This window comes from Eriocheir sinensis, unplaced genomic scaffold (assembly GCF_024679095.1).
Source record: "Eriocheir sinensis breed Jianghai 21 unplaced genomic scaffold, ASM2467909v1 Scaffold1127, whole genome shotgun sequence".
Classification (NCBI taxonomy): Eukaryota; Metazoa; Arthropoda; class Malacostraca; order Decapoda; family Varunidae; genus Eriocheir; species Eriocheir sinensis.
This window is the reverse complement of record NW_026110438.1, coordinates 102,538-118,174: the sequence shown is the minus strand read 5'-3', so window position 1 is coordinate 118,174 and position 15,637 is coordinate 102,538. Positions and strand designations below refer to the sequence as shown.

The window sequence follows — 15,637 nt, the reverse complement described above, 5'->3', positions numbered from 1 at the left end:
ACCACATGGAAACATCTCCACAATCCACCACAGAGGCAGAGAAAGACCTGGTAGTACAGGTTACCAGGCTACCAGTGAAGGAAAAATCCGTGCCAATCGCAGCGGACAGGTTAGGTATCTAATCTAACGTGTCATAACCTAAACTAATGCAGGTAATTCTTTACAAGAGGTTCGCCTCCCCCTCCCTAAAATGGGGAAAATTCCCTACTCCTGAAAGTTTAGGGAAACTTCCCGTCCTGTTATCGCCGTTTGGCGATGTGAGGAAATAGAGGAAAATGAGAGAGGGTAAGAAGTGGAGAGAGATGAGGAGAGAGGTGGAAGAGTGGAGAGGAAGGAATAAGGGAGAGGTTTACTATCGCAAAGGCCATTTATCGTCGGGAATGTTATGACAGTATGGTCAGAGAGGTCACCAAATCCATCAGGCCGGCCTACAGTCGTCTGAAGGCGTCCTTGTTCAGAGCCATGAGTGTGTCCCACACAGGAGGGAGGTACGTACGAAGGCAAAGGGCAGACGGTTAAGGAAGTTGGTGCAGGGAAGACGTTGAGGCGGACGAACGACTGAGAGCCCGAGGTGTTTATAGACCCTGACGGTGTAAGGTCCGTTGAAGTTGTGTTCTTACGTGTTATAGTGCTCCACATGTTGTACTTGTATGTATGTCAAGCAGTCGGACACCTGACAGTGTAAGGTCCGTTGAAGTTGTGTTCTTACGTGTTATAGTGCTCCACATGTTGTACTTGCATGTATGTCAAGCAGTCGGACACCTGACGGTGTATTATAATGTGTTATACTGATCCGTGTATTGTCTTTTGTACTCGACTGGACAGTAATCAGTTATCACTGATGTATAAACGCAGTGATGAGAATAGATGATTCTCGGAGTGTGATGGTTACATGTACTTCATACTGACAGGTTTGATCCATAAAACTAGAGACCACATCAGACAGGCGGGACTTTCCTTAACAATCAACTGACTGTGGTTACACGTCCCGCGCTGCATATTTCTGACAGTTTACACCGTATGTCCAATATATTTAAACTACTCCAACCTAACTTTACATAGCCTTCTAATGGGGTGGGGGGGCTTCACCCCTCTCGACCCCCCCCCCCTGCTATGAAGACTGAGTGAAATTGCGTGGTTTCTGTACGTGGCAAAAAATCCCTTGAATATATTTAACCCTTAAACACATAACCTATTAAATTATACACTAACACATGCGGGGGTCCGCAGCTTTTAAAAAATGAAAAAAAAAACTTCTAACTGCATTTTATTCAAACTAAAAGCGGCATGGGCAATGGCAAACTTAATCCTGTTTCTGGAGAAACAAATATATATGTAAAGATTGATAAGTAAGTATTAGATTGGATAGCCCCCAAAATTTCCAAAACTCATGAAAAATAATACACCTGTTCACAATACATTTTGTATCAGGCCCTCCCATGCAAGTACTCCCATGTAGCGTGTCCCAAGTACAGCCTGGGAGTGTGGGATGCAGCTGCTGTACCCCTAACATTCTGGCACCACTGCTAGTTCTGCGGCAAGCTGTCAAAAAAGTTGATACTTTATTAGTGAAAAAAAAAGTCTTTGGATTATTTTTGTACAAATGTACATTAGTACAGTTGCAATTCATAGAAAATTATTACTTACATTTGAGGAATTTGCAGAGAGCCTCCTTATACAAGTAAAGCACACACTGCGGCTTTTCCTAACATCATTCCGCGGACACTTCCTGCACCGTACTATGCAGGAGCTGATACTGAACAACACCGCCTGCTCCATTGCTCCATTAGGACGCTGAACATCAATGGGGATGTTGCAGACGGTGGATATGAAGGATTGCAAGGGGAACTGAGGTGAACCAGTTCTCCACAGTTACGTTCCTGTTGGTGTTATGATATGGTCTACGGAGTCAGCTCCTTCGTCAGGCAGTGTCCCAGGCCCAGGTTTCCTTGAGCTGGTGGATCTCCCTTCCCCAAGTACGGTTTTGGCCCCAATAGGTAATCCCTTGTGTTGTCAGCTATAAGGACAAGTTTCAGTCCATACTTGGCAGGCTTATTGGGAATGTATATTTTGAGTGGTCAGCGCCCGTTATATATATATATATATATATATATATATGTATATATATATATATATATATATATATATATATATATATATATATATATATATATATATATATCTATATATATATATATATATATATATATATATATATATATATATATATATATATATATATATATATATATATATATATATATATATATATGTATATATATTTTTGGGACTCACATAATACAACGTAGTATTACGCATACAAATACGTGGGGTCGAAACGGGCAGCAATCGCTTCTACACTGGACAGGAAAGAGCGAGAGCGTCATGCACACAACATCGACAACATCAAAGAGAACACGAAAGCTATCAGGCATCACAGCTGTCTGGCGCCAATGAGGCGGCTGTGTTACCATTGAGAAAGTATAGTGTGGTCTGATCCAGCCCCCGGATGTGTTTAAGGGTTAAACACTGCAAGAAAGTGAACACTGTGCAGTGGCTACTTGAAAACTGAGCAAACAAAATCTTTCTCACTTTTGAATATAAAAATTTCGCTCCTGGCAGCCTCTGTGGTGTTGGGCTCCAAAACATATTTTTCAAAGAAAAGGCATCATCCATGTTGCAGCTTGCTCCTGAAAAAAAATTAAAAATAAAAAAAATAAATAAATAAAAAAATAAAAAAGCTTATAAGAATAGTGCCATCACTTTCATAATTAGCCTTTATCCCAATTCCTGATTCAAGCCGTGAAAGGAAATATATAAATCCTTAAATATATATTGAACAAATAAGTAAAAATATACAACTTTATGAAACAAATAAGTAGAGTTTTTTCAGTAGACTGGTTTATGAAGAATTCAGCCAAGAAAAACTAGACAGCAGCTGACATATATAAATATATAAATCCATAAATATATATTGAACAAATAAGTAAAAATATACAACTTTATGAAACAAATAAGTAGTTTTTACAGTAAACTGGTTTATGAAGAATTCAGCCAAAAAAACTAGACAGCAGCTGACAAGAGCATGGAAGGAGGAAGACCAAGCTTCTGTTTACCTCCTCACCTGGACCTTCCAAGCATTGAGAAAGTTGAGCAGCATGACTGTGCTGTCTCCCTCCTCCACAAGCTTGATCAGCAGCACAGTGGTCGGCAGGTCACTGGGGGAACACAACAGTGCTACTACAATGGGTCGCCTTGTGCATGCCCAGTCTCTGGCATGATGAGGTCAGTGCTGAGTCAGAGGGCAGGAGAATAGCAGAGTAGATTATTCAGTAACAATATATCCAAAAATAATGATTTTTTTCCCAAAAATTTACTATTGTGTATGTACACAGCACCTCAAGTAAGCTTACACACACATGTTAGACCTTCAGTACACTCTTGTGCATCTAACAGTGACCCAACACTGCAGGAGCATATAATTTTGGTGACTTTTGTTGTTAAGGATATTCTGAAACCAATCAGAGAAAACTAATTCAAAATATCTGTACAGGAAAAGGAAAACCTGTCATATGGAAAGGCTCCTATCTGAAGGAAGCAATGGCTGGGTCAGGTATTCTTCCACTTGTTGGCCTTCACCAGTCAACATATACAAGGTGTGAAGCATGTCTTACACACCACACTTTTCATCCCCTGCATCACCAGCTAACATGAGCCCTACTACTACGTACCAAATTTCCATGAAGAGTTTGACAAAGCCGGCACCCGAGAGGAAGGGCTGACAGACGCTTCTTCATCTTGCTGTCCTTCATCTTCCACCTTTGATTAGATAGTTGGTGTAGCTTGTCACAAACAGCCTCGTAAGAACCATCAGGTCTGCTGTTGTCTGTTCTTCCTTTGTGTTCTCCAGCTCCAAGGCCCCAAGTGAGCTGTGAGTGGAGGAAACAGACATCATGCTTCTTACTACTTCACCAGACACTCAAACTTTGCATATTGAATTGCTCCAGATGCCCTGCCCCCTCCCTCACCAAGGCCTACCCTCCTTTCATCTAAGCAATCAGCTCCCTTAGCTATGGACAGGGGCTTCAGCCTAGTGTATGGTGACTATAGCTGCTGTACGCCTTCCTTCATCAGCTTTAAACTTGCAGAATATTCTTAAAGCAATGCAGAGATGCTTTGAAGGGAGGCAGACGCATCACGCCTCTTGTTACCCCACCAAGCTGTCCCGTCAGGCACTAAACATCCCATTTTGCTGTCCTGGTACTTATTGACACTCTGAAAGACATGGAAATGGCACTAAGGAAACAGGTACGAAAGACTAGTTTGGCTGTGACCCAACCAACTCACACGCAACTTTCCATTCAAAATCACCCGTGCTGTTCATGGTACTCCTGATCAGCACCTTCATCAGTAAACCCTGGACCAGCCTTCTTACTATTGTTTCTCCTATAGCTTACGCCCTCTCAGGATGGAAGCATCAACATGTCTGGAGCTTTAATATGTAACGATTCTTTGGCAACTCCTCCTGTCTGTTCGGGAGCATGTTGTGACAATTCAACTTTATCTTCATCTTCCTTTTTGATGATTTGGCACTTGGTTGTTCTCTTTCCTTACAAATAGGAAGAAAATTAATTATGCTTCTACACTGGACACTCACACTAGCACGTCCTCCTCTGTTGTGTGGGAGGTGAGGTAGCGCAGCTGTGGCCAGGGATTTGGTTGTTGTCCCATCGCTCATAGGCATTGCAGGACCACCACCTCCTGGACCAGCTCAGTCAGGAGGTTATGTCGCTCACTCTGGAGAGAAGAGTAAAAAGCAGCTTCATTTGAAAGGGTTAAACAAATCCATGGTGAGTGAAGCTTTCCAGTGAACAAAATGGCTTGAGAAAGGTAATGTTCATGGAGTAGAGAAGTTCTTGTACTAGTAAAAATGGTTGCAACATTACAACAATGGATACAGATACAAAAATAATATAAATGGATGCATTCATTCATCAATACACAGACAGATGGATACATGAAGAACATAATTAAATATAGAACCATAGATAGATATTGATAGACAGAGATGGACTGAAAAATATCCGGGTTGGCATAACACCCCCCTCCCCCTCCCCTCCATAAAAAAAAAAGGAAATCAGTTAAAATTTCCCTAAAAGAACATGTTTTCTTTTAATTTATGTATATGTTGGTGGCCTCCCGAGTCTATGTTCTGGTTGATGTGTTGATATAAACAAGCTTGGGAATGATCCTTCCTTTTAAGCCCAACCCACTGCCTTATGTTGGGTTTTACTGACTTTTTGTATTTTTGTTTTTATCATTTTTATTCTTCATATTAAAAAATAAATCAGTCATGATTGGTAATAATAGTCATGTTTAGAGAAGCAAAAGGTCATTTTCTGTTGAGTATAAATTAACACAGACCAACCTACACCTTGGATCAAGTGTCTGCTCTTCACTTTATAATAATCTGGGCATCAAAACAAGTCCAGCCGTACATCAGATTCCGTCCCCTGGTCAGTTTCCGCCGCCTGGACATATCAGTATGTTGTTGTCTCATGCAGCCACGCTTTGACCTTACATTTGCTCGTGAGAAACATTATGTTCATAGGGAATCAAGTTCACACATTGTGCACCTTTATGTTACGTGCAGAAATTTTATGAGGAAGCTGTTGTTCTGGAATGGCATTTTGGCTGTACTCAGCTGATTGACTATCTAGGCTGGCTCTCTCCTCACCTGTGTGGGCTAACAGGTGAACCCAACACAGCTGAGACTTGTAGTGTGGAGATAATTGGGTAGACTCACTCCACCCTTGCTCGCCTCACGTGCTAGCAGACCAGCAGCTGCTGGATCTATGCTTGTATAGCAGACTGTAGGTCTATAAACTATAGGTAGAGTATCATGAGTAGTGCTTACAGCTTGAGTGCCACAGGCAATGGAGGGGAATGATTGGGAGGGCTGGCCCAACCAACCCCCATCCTCCCTCTGCCAGCACATGAGGGCAGTGGTGGGCTGTAGGGGTGCAGGAGCAATGAGTAAACAAGTCACTCCATGGCAGGATATTTAAAATGTCACCTCATTGCTTAACGACATATTACTAATATTATTGACCTGGTCGTCATAGGTATGAGGTAGGTTGCATACCTCCAAACTTGAGGACTGCCTGTAATGGCCGCAGAGAACACAGCAAACACTGCATTGCTGCTGCTGACACTGTTCACAGGTATCAACTGCTGCTTGTGATTATCATTCAGTTTCTTCATTATTAAATTCTTATAGAAAACATTCATTGGAAATACTTCACAGTAGTACAGTGTGCTTAAGCACCTGGAGCTGAAAAAAAATTGCAGACACTTGGTGTCACTGTCCATGGTTGACATGTATTGGAAGTTTTAAAATAGCTTGTTTTAGTTAATTTTTCTTATATGTGGTGCTCGGGTGTGTGGCACTGCCAGACCCAGGGTGCCAGACAAGTATATTCCTGCCCGGACTTTTGGCCTTCCCACCATTACTCCGGGAAATGGAGAGTCCAGTCCAACACTTTGTAATGGATTCTTTCAACTCATTTACATTTTAACATAATGAAAATAAAAAACAAAACAAAAAAACAATAAAACTCAATAACCCCCCAAGAGAGTGTTTTTTATATTCCAGGTTTTTTTTCCTGCAAAGACAGATATAGATAGATATATTGATGATAACTGAATGTATTTATTAGAAATATGACAGACTAGCAAAAGATAGATATATTGATAACTGAATGTATTTATTAGAGATATGACAGACTGGCAGACAGATATATTGATAACTGAATGTATTTATTAGAGATATGACAGACTGGCAGACAGATATATTGATAACTGAATGTATTTAGAGATATGACAGACAGATATATTGATAACTGAATGTATTTATTAGAGATATGACAGACTGGCAGACAGATATATTGATAACTGAATGTATTTATTAGAGATATGACAGACTGGCAGACAGATATATTGATAACTGAATGTATTTATTAGAGATATGACAGACTGGCAGACAGATATATTGATAACTGAATGTATTTAGAGATATGACAGACAGATATATTGATAACTGAATGTATTTATTAGAGATATGACAGACTGGCAGACAGATATATTGATAACTGAATGTATTTATTAGAGATATGACAGACTGGCAAAAGACAGATATATTGATAACTGAATGTATTTAGAGATATGACAGACAGATATATTGATAACTGAATGTATTTATTAGATATATGACAGACAGATATATTGATAACTGAATGTATTTATTAGAGATATGACAGACAGATATATTGATAACTGAATGTATTTATTAGATATATGACAGACAGATGTATTGATAACTGATTGTATTTAGAGATATGACAGACAGATATATTGATAACTGAATGTATTTAAAGATATGACAGACAGATATATTGATAACTGAATGTATTTATTAGATATATGACAGACAGATGTATTGATAACTGATTGTATTTAGAGATATGACAGACAGATATATTGATAACTGAATGTATTTAAAGATATGAAAGACAGATATATTGATAACTGAATGTATTTAGAGATATGACAGACAGATATATTGATAACTGAATGTATTTAAAGATATGACAGACAGATATATTGATAACTGAATGTATTTAAAGATATGACAGACAGATGTATTGATAACTGAATGTATTTAAAGATATGACAGACAGATATATTGATAACTGAATGTATTTAAAGATATGACAGACAGATGTATTGATAACTGAATGTATTTAAAGATATGAAAGACAGATATATTGATAACTGAATGTATTTAAAGATATGACAGACAGATGTATTGATAACTGAATGTATTTAAAGATATGACAGACAGATATATTGATAACTGAATGTATTTAGAGATATGACAGACAGATATATTGATAACTGAATGTATTTAAAGATATGACAGACAGATGTATTGATAACTGAATGTATTTAAAGATATGACAGACTGTCAAAGGCATACACAGATAGAGTCACACATGTAAAGGCCAAGCCACTCACTTCTATGAGGGGGTCTGCATGACAGCAAGGCACTGGGCAGGCAAGACATGGCACTGGTCTTTGCTGCTGCGGTCAGAGGGGCTGGGTGGTGCCCACCTGTTGGGCACAAAACACAGTTACATGCTTCCATTATCTTTAATCTAACATAACAATCTCTCTTGTTGGTGTCATATCTCCATCATATCATATTTGCCACTCTTGTTTTGTACTGCTGGGGACAGAATGACATGCAAATATAGGTACATGAGCAAGGCCAAAGGCATGGGAACAGATCCTTGGAGACAAAAATAACATCTCATGATCTAGGGCAAGGGAAAGATCACCCATTGAAACATTCATACTCATTCTTCATTCAAGTCTGAGAATTTTACAAGCTTTCCCTCAATTGAAAACTTATATCAGAGTATTTGCGTTACATTTGATACAAGCTTTACCGTTAAATTACACTGTCCTTCAATCTTTTCTCCATTAAAAACTAAAGTATCGAACATCTTGCTATCAATCATCTCCAGTGACTTGATTATGCACCTTGCATTTCATGACAATCAAATTAATCACAATTTTTACACCACAAAGTCACCAGTGAAGGATCAACCCTCATGGAACTCAGTCACCTGAGACAAGACTGGAAGCAGCTTCTCAAGTTCCTGATTTATGGAGTATGAGACACAAGCAAACAAGGGACAAGCCTCATTCTTCAGTGCAGTGTCACTGAGCTGAGCAAGACTAACCTTACATCCAAGGACCAACTAAAACATTAGACCAATAATGGGTTTAAAGCATGATATTAACAAGTCATGTGTGAAGACAGGGCAAAGGTGTGAGTTCACCACAGGAGGTACATGGAATGTTTCAAGCTAAGTGTTTGCTTGCATGCATGTGTGTGTGTGTGTGTGTGTGTGTGTGTGTGTGTGTGCTTCAGATACTGCCTCACCTTCTCACAGGTAATTACCAGGTCCACCGTCAGCTGCCCGGCACTCACTGTTGGCTGCAAAATGCAAGAAAAGGAGCAAGTTCAGTGAATTCAATGAAGAACACAACAAATGATTGGTAAATTGGTTGCTTCAAGTTGATGGATAAAAAACTTGATCGTTGCTAATTTACTGAAAGATCACATACGTTAGCATTCAACAGACGAAAGTCACTACCATTCCATTTATGGAGAAAGTACTGAACATTATATGAGATGGAATATTAAAGACACCCACGAAGGACAAATTAAAGGTAACAACACTGGGGAGGAAAGTGTTTGTGGATACAATGCACTAATCTAATGTTATTCTGGATGAGGAAGGAGCACTGGCTTAGCTGGACTCTGATACTAGCTACTTCACTAGTACTGGAATTGATATCAAGGGTACAAAATGAGGCTACCAATTCTGATAAATTATATCATTCTAAACCAAGAACAATATAGATTCCTTGGCAACAAATTGTATTCTTAACCCGGTGGTGGTGGTAGCAGCGGGGATCATGTTTCTTAATGGTCCCTCAGAGCGAGAAAAATGAGAAAAAAACATCACTCACACAAAGCACTTCATAATATATATAAAAGCATTTGTGATCAGTTTATGTATCATCTATTTTGAGGGGTTTATATCATGGCACAAATTTGGCCCGTCGCTGCCACATGGTAAAGCCACAAATTTGGCCCGTCGCTGGTACATGGTAAAGCCACAAATTTGGCCCGTCGCTGCTACACGGTAAAGCCACAAATTTGGCCCGTCGCTGCTACACGGTAAAGCCACAAATTTGGTCCGTCGCTGCTACACGGTAAAGCCACAAATTTAGCCTGTCACTGCTACACGGTAAAGCCACAAATTTAGCCCGTCACTGCTACATGGTAAAGCCACAAATTTGGCCAGTCACTGCTACACGGTAAAGCCACGAATTTAGCCTGTCACTGCTACATGGTAAAGCCACAAATTTGGCCGGTCACTGCTACACGGTAAAGACACAAATTTGGCCCGTCACTGCTACACGGTAAAGACACAAATTTGGCCCGTCACTGCTACACGGTAAAGACACAAATTTGGCCCGTCACTGCTACACGGTAAAGACACAAATTTGGCCCATCACTGCTACCGGGTTAATGCATGAAAGCTTAAAGACAAAAACTTGGCCATCACTGTTACATGGTAAAGCCACAAATTTGGCAGTGTCACTGCTATACTGAAATTACAACTGAATTATTTATTACTGGCTTATCTTCAAAATAAATGTTTATATTTTGTTAACATAATTTCCACAACATTTGGTGCTACAAAAGACACAAATTTGGCCCAAATGACTGCTACCTTAATGCATGTAAAATTAAAGACAAAAACTGAGACCCCTTAATTCCACGGACCACACTTTAAGAAACACTGCTATATGGTAAAGTTTTGTAGACACAGGAGCAAATTTAAAATGGCATACTATTGAGAACACATATAACACTGGGTCAAGGCACTGACTCGCCAAGATCAAGCTGTACTTGGTAAAAACACTGCTAAGGACACTGAGTGAAATTGCGTGTTTCTGTACGTGGCAAAAAATCCCTCAAATATATTTAAATTATTCCAACCTAACTTTACATAACCTTATAATGGGGGGCTTCACCCCTCTCGACCCCCCCCCCCTCTTCTATGGACACTGAGTGAAATTGCGTGGTTTTCGTACATGGCAAAAAATCCCTCAAATATATTCAAACTACTCCAACCTAACCTTACATAACCTTTTAATTGGGGGCTTCACCCCTCTCGACCACCCTTTGCTATAAAGACTGAGTGAAATTGTGCAGTTTCCGTTTGATACGTAAGTAGATTAAGAATAGAGTAAGAAGTATTTATAAGTTATACATTACTGTTAAGTTTTCTTTGTAGGCGCCCCAAAAAGTAACTATAATAACAGGGAATCCTAATCCCTTATAGGAGATTTAATACCTTTATAGTTTTGTATGTTTCTGCAATAGGATTGTATTGTAAGTTTGAGCTACATGTATGTAGCTTGTAAAGGATTCCTCTCAGACGAGGGCGCTGAGAGTAATGTAGAGTTGTCAATAAATATTAAGTGCCTCCACACGTATCCTCCAGACTGACACCACGGACACGTCCACGAGGATGGGATATAACCAGTTACTACAAGCTATTACAGGTGTGCACTGGTGCTGTGACCAGTAACCAAATGATGCTAGGCCACAAACACAGCACCGTACGTGGCAAAAAATCCCTTGAATATATTTAACCCGATAGCAGCGGGGATCATGTTTCTTAATGGTCCCTCCTAGCGAGAAAAAATCACCCCTCATACAAACCATTTCATAATACGTATATATCAAAGCATTTGTGATCAGTTTATGTATCATCTATTTTTGGGGTTTATATCATGGCACAAATTTGGCCCGTCGCTGCTACACGGTAAAGCCACAAATTTGGCCCGTCGCTGCTACCAGGTTATACTACCCAACCTAACCTTACATAACCTTCTAACGGGGGGCTTCACCCCTCTCGACCCCCCCCTCTTCTATGGACAATGAATGAAATTGCGAGGTTTCCGTATGTGGCAGAAAATCCCTCAAATATATTTAAACTACTCAAACCTAACCTTACATAACCTTCCAACAAGGGGCTTCACCCCTCTCGACCCCCCTCTGCTATAAACACTGAGTGAAGTAACAAGGTTTTTGAACGTGGCAAAAAATCCCTCTAATATATTCAAACGGTAAATCTGGGGAGTAGTGCACTTTTAGGGCACGGTGTGGTGGTAATTACAACATTTCCAGCACGTACGACGGGGTTTTGACAAGCGGACAGGCGTGTTTATGTCACAAGGGTGTATTTTTCCGCGCGGGCTCTTCCCTTTCTTCACCCTGGAGCTTGCAGTCTCATCGCCCATTGACTTGGAAGAAATTGTGAGGCCGCCGTGGAAATATACACCCTTGTGACATAAACACGCCTGTTCGCTTGTCAAAACCCTGTCATAGGCGCTGGAAATGTTGCAATTACCACCACACCGTGCCCTAAACGCACACCACCCACTAGGAGCCGCTATTCCCAAGATTTACCATTCAAACTACTCCAACCTAACTTTGCATGACCTTCTAACGGGGGGCTTCACCCCTCTCGGCCGCCTCTCTGCAATAAAGACTGAGTGAAAGTGCGAGATTTCCGTACGTGGCAAAAAATTCCTCAAATATATCTAAACTACTCCACCCTAACTTTACCTAACCTTTTAATGGGGGGCTTCACCCCTCTCCACCCCCCCTTTTCTATGGACACTGAGTGAAATTGCAATGTGTCCATATGTGGCAAAGAATCCCTCAAATATATTTAAACTACTCAAACCTAAGTATATGTAACCTTGTAATGGGGCCCGCAGGGGTCTGGGGTAAATTACCCCCAAGTGGGGTAATTTGGTCTTTTTTGTGGGGTACTCAGCAGACAAAGGTGGCCAAAAAAAAAAAAATCAATGTATAATTCTAGACATTGCATTAGGCTTTAGACGAGGGCCGCTGAATCCGTCCTTTTAGTCAACAGTTCCCTGCATAATATACCACATACAAATATATCAACACATTTTTTTAAAGTATGGGCTACAAAGCAGTTGTGCAAGCCTAAGCAAAATGGGGTAAAGGAGGTGTGGAGAGCATGCAGGGTAATGAGATAACAATGGTTGGGGGCTTCACTCCCTCTTCTATGGAGACTGAGTGATATTGCGTGGTTTCCATACGTGGCAAACAATGGCTGAATGTAAGGAATTTTCCTACATCTAGATAAATGTAAAGAATTTCCCTACATCTAGGGTATTTTTCAACCCACATAACTGAAAAACATTTCCTGTTTGCCGCTGTATTCCCCACACTCCCAAAGGCCGTGAGAGAATGGAAGGAGAGAGAGAGAGAGAGAGAGAGAGAGAGAGAGAGAGGAAGGAAAGTAAGGTAAGTAAGTGAAGAGAAAGAGAGAGGGGGCCCACCCTGCCACACACCCATGGTTGGAATTCACCCCCCATGCCCACCCTGCCACACACCCATGGTTGGAATTCACCCCCCATGCCCACCCTGCCACACACCCATGGTTGGAATTCACCCCCCATGCCCACCCTGCCACACACCCATGGTTGGAATTCAACCCCATGCCCACCCCACACACACCCATGGTTGAAATTCACCCCCCATGCCCACCCTGCCACACACCCATGGTTGGAATTCACCCCCCATGCCCACCCTGCCACACACCCATGGTTGGAATTCACCCCTCATGCCCACCCTGCCACATACCCATGGTTGGAATTCACCCCCCATGCCCACCCCGCCATACGCCCATGGTTGGAATTTACTCCCCATGCCCGCCCCGCCACACACCCATGGTTGGAATTCACCCCCCATGCCCACCCCGCCACACACCCATGGTTGGAATTGACTCCCCAGGCCCTCCCCGCCACACACCCATGGTTGGAATTCACCCCCCATGCCGACCCCGCCACACACCCATGGTTGGAATTCACCCCCCATGCCCACCCCGCCACACACCCATGGTTGGAATTCACCCCCCATGCCCACCCCGCCACACACCCATGGTTGGAAATAACCCCATGCCCACCCTGCCGCCACACACCCATGGTTGGAATTCACCCCATGCCCACCCCTGCCACACACCCATGGTTGGAATTCACCCCCCATGCCCACCCCGCCACACACCCATAGTTGGAATTCACCCCCCATGCCCACCCTGCCACACGCCCATGGTTGGAATTCACCCCCCATGCCCACCCCTGCCACACACACCCATGGTTGGAATTCACCCCCATGCCCACCCCACACACACCCATGGTTGGAATTCACCCCCATGCCCACCTGCCACACACCCATGGTTGGAATTCACCCCATGCCCACCCTGCCACACACCCATGGTTGGAATTCACCCGACATGCCCACCCTGCCACACACCCATGGTTGGAATTCACCCCCCATGCCCACCCCGCCACACGCCCATAGTTGGAATTCACTCCCCATGCCCACCCCGCCACACACCCATGGTTGGAATTCACTCCCCATGCCCACCCTGCCACACACCCATGGTTGGAATTCACACCCCATGCCCACCCCGCCACACACCCATGGTTGGAATTAACCCCCCATGCCCACCCTGCCACACGCCCATGGTTGGAATTCACCCCCCATGCCCACCCCGCCACAGGCCCATGGTTGGAATTCACTCCCCATGCCCACCCCACCACACACCCATGGTTGGAATTCACCCCCCATGCCCACCCTGCAGCACACCCATGGTTGGAATTCACCCCCCATGCCCACCCCGCCACATGCCCATGGTTGGATTTCACCCCCCATGCCCACCCCGCCACACACCCATGGTTGGAATTCACCCCCCATGCCCACCCTGCCACACACCCATGGTTGGAATTCACCTCCCATGCCCACCCCCCACACGCCCATGGTTGAATTCACCCCCATGCCCACCCCGCCACACACCCATGGTTGGAGTTTACCCCATGCCCACCCTGCCACACACCCATGGTTGGAATTCACCCCTCATGCCCACCCTGCCACACACCCATGGTTGGAATTCACATCCCATGCCCCCCCTGCCACACACCCATGGTTGGAATTCACCCCTCATGCCCACCCTGCCACACACCCAAGGGTGGAATTCACCCCATGCCCACCCCTGCCACACCCCATGGTTGGTATTCACCCCTATGCCCACCCTGCCACACGCCCATGGTTGGAATTCACCCCTCATGCCCACCCCGCCACACACCCATGGTTGGAATTCACCCCCCATGCCCACCCTGCCACACACCCATGGTTGGAATTCACCCCCCATGCCCACCCCGCCCACTCTGCCACACGCCCATGATTGGAATTCACCCCCCATGCCCACCCCGCCCACCCTGCCACACGCCCATGGTTGGAGTTCACCCCCCACGCCCACAGCCTTCCCCCACAAATAAAACATCCGTAACAGACAAAAAAACACGCCTTAAAACACGGCCGCCAGGATTAGAAGGGGGATGTCAGCCACACAGGCCTATAAAACAGCCTATATCTCCGCCCAGGCTTACCCCCGTGGCACTCCAGGCGGAAAGCAGAACGGTGAAGAGTGCCAAGTGCCAGGCAGACAGTAACAGCCTCCTTCACCTGAATAAACCGAGGAAATCACTTTATAAATCTCCGCTTCGTTTTGACCCGACTGCCAGACCGCCATCTTGAAGGACTACTGTTTTAATGGTACCGATAACAGATTATTGGTACTTGTTTTGGTATCGGACCTGCTGGTGTTTTGATACCGGTATTGAATTGTTGGTTCTAGTTTGGGAACCGTTAATAGAAACCAGTATTGGTGTATTGGTTCTGGTTTGGGTACCGGTACGCTATTATCGGTACCATGTATAGGAGGTAGCAGGCCCACTCAGAATAGGTACCAGTTCCGTAGTCATTGGTGCCGATAATATTGGTACCTACCACTACTACCACTATTACTACTACTGCTACAAGTATAAGTATATGATGAAAATAGCAACATTAATAATAATCATAATAATAATAATAATAATAATAATA

The 15,637-nt window shown here is 43.2% G+C and overlaps 1 long non-coding RNA gene across 1 annotated transcript; it reads right to left on the bottom strand.

Annotated features, from left to right (window-relative positions):
* Window positions 1-3,281: 3,281 nt before the first annotated feature.
* LOC126989294 (uncharacterized) lies at window positions 3,282-15,419 on the bottom strand. Its single transcript, XR_007743160.1, has 5 exons — window positions 15,139-15,419; window positions 9,011-9,064; window positions 8,077-8,172; window positions 4,658-4,797; window positions 3,282-3,929 (listed from the first exon to the last, which is right to left on the bottom strand). It is a non-coding gene; the product is annotated as an uncharacterized LOC126989294 (long non-coding RNA).
* Between the last annotated feature and the right edge of the window lie 218 nt (window positions 15,420-15,637).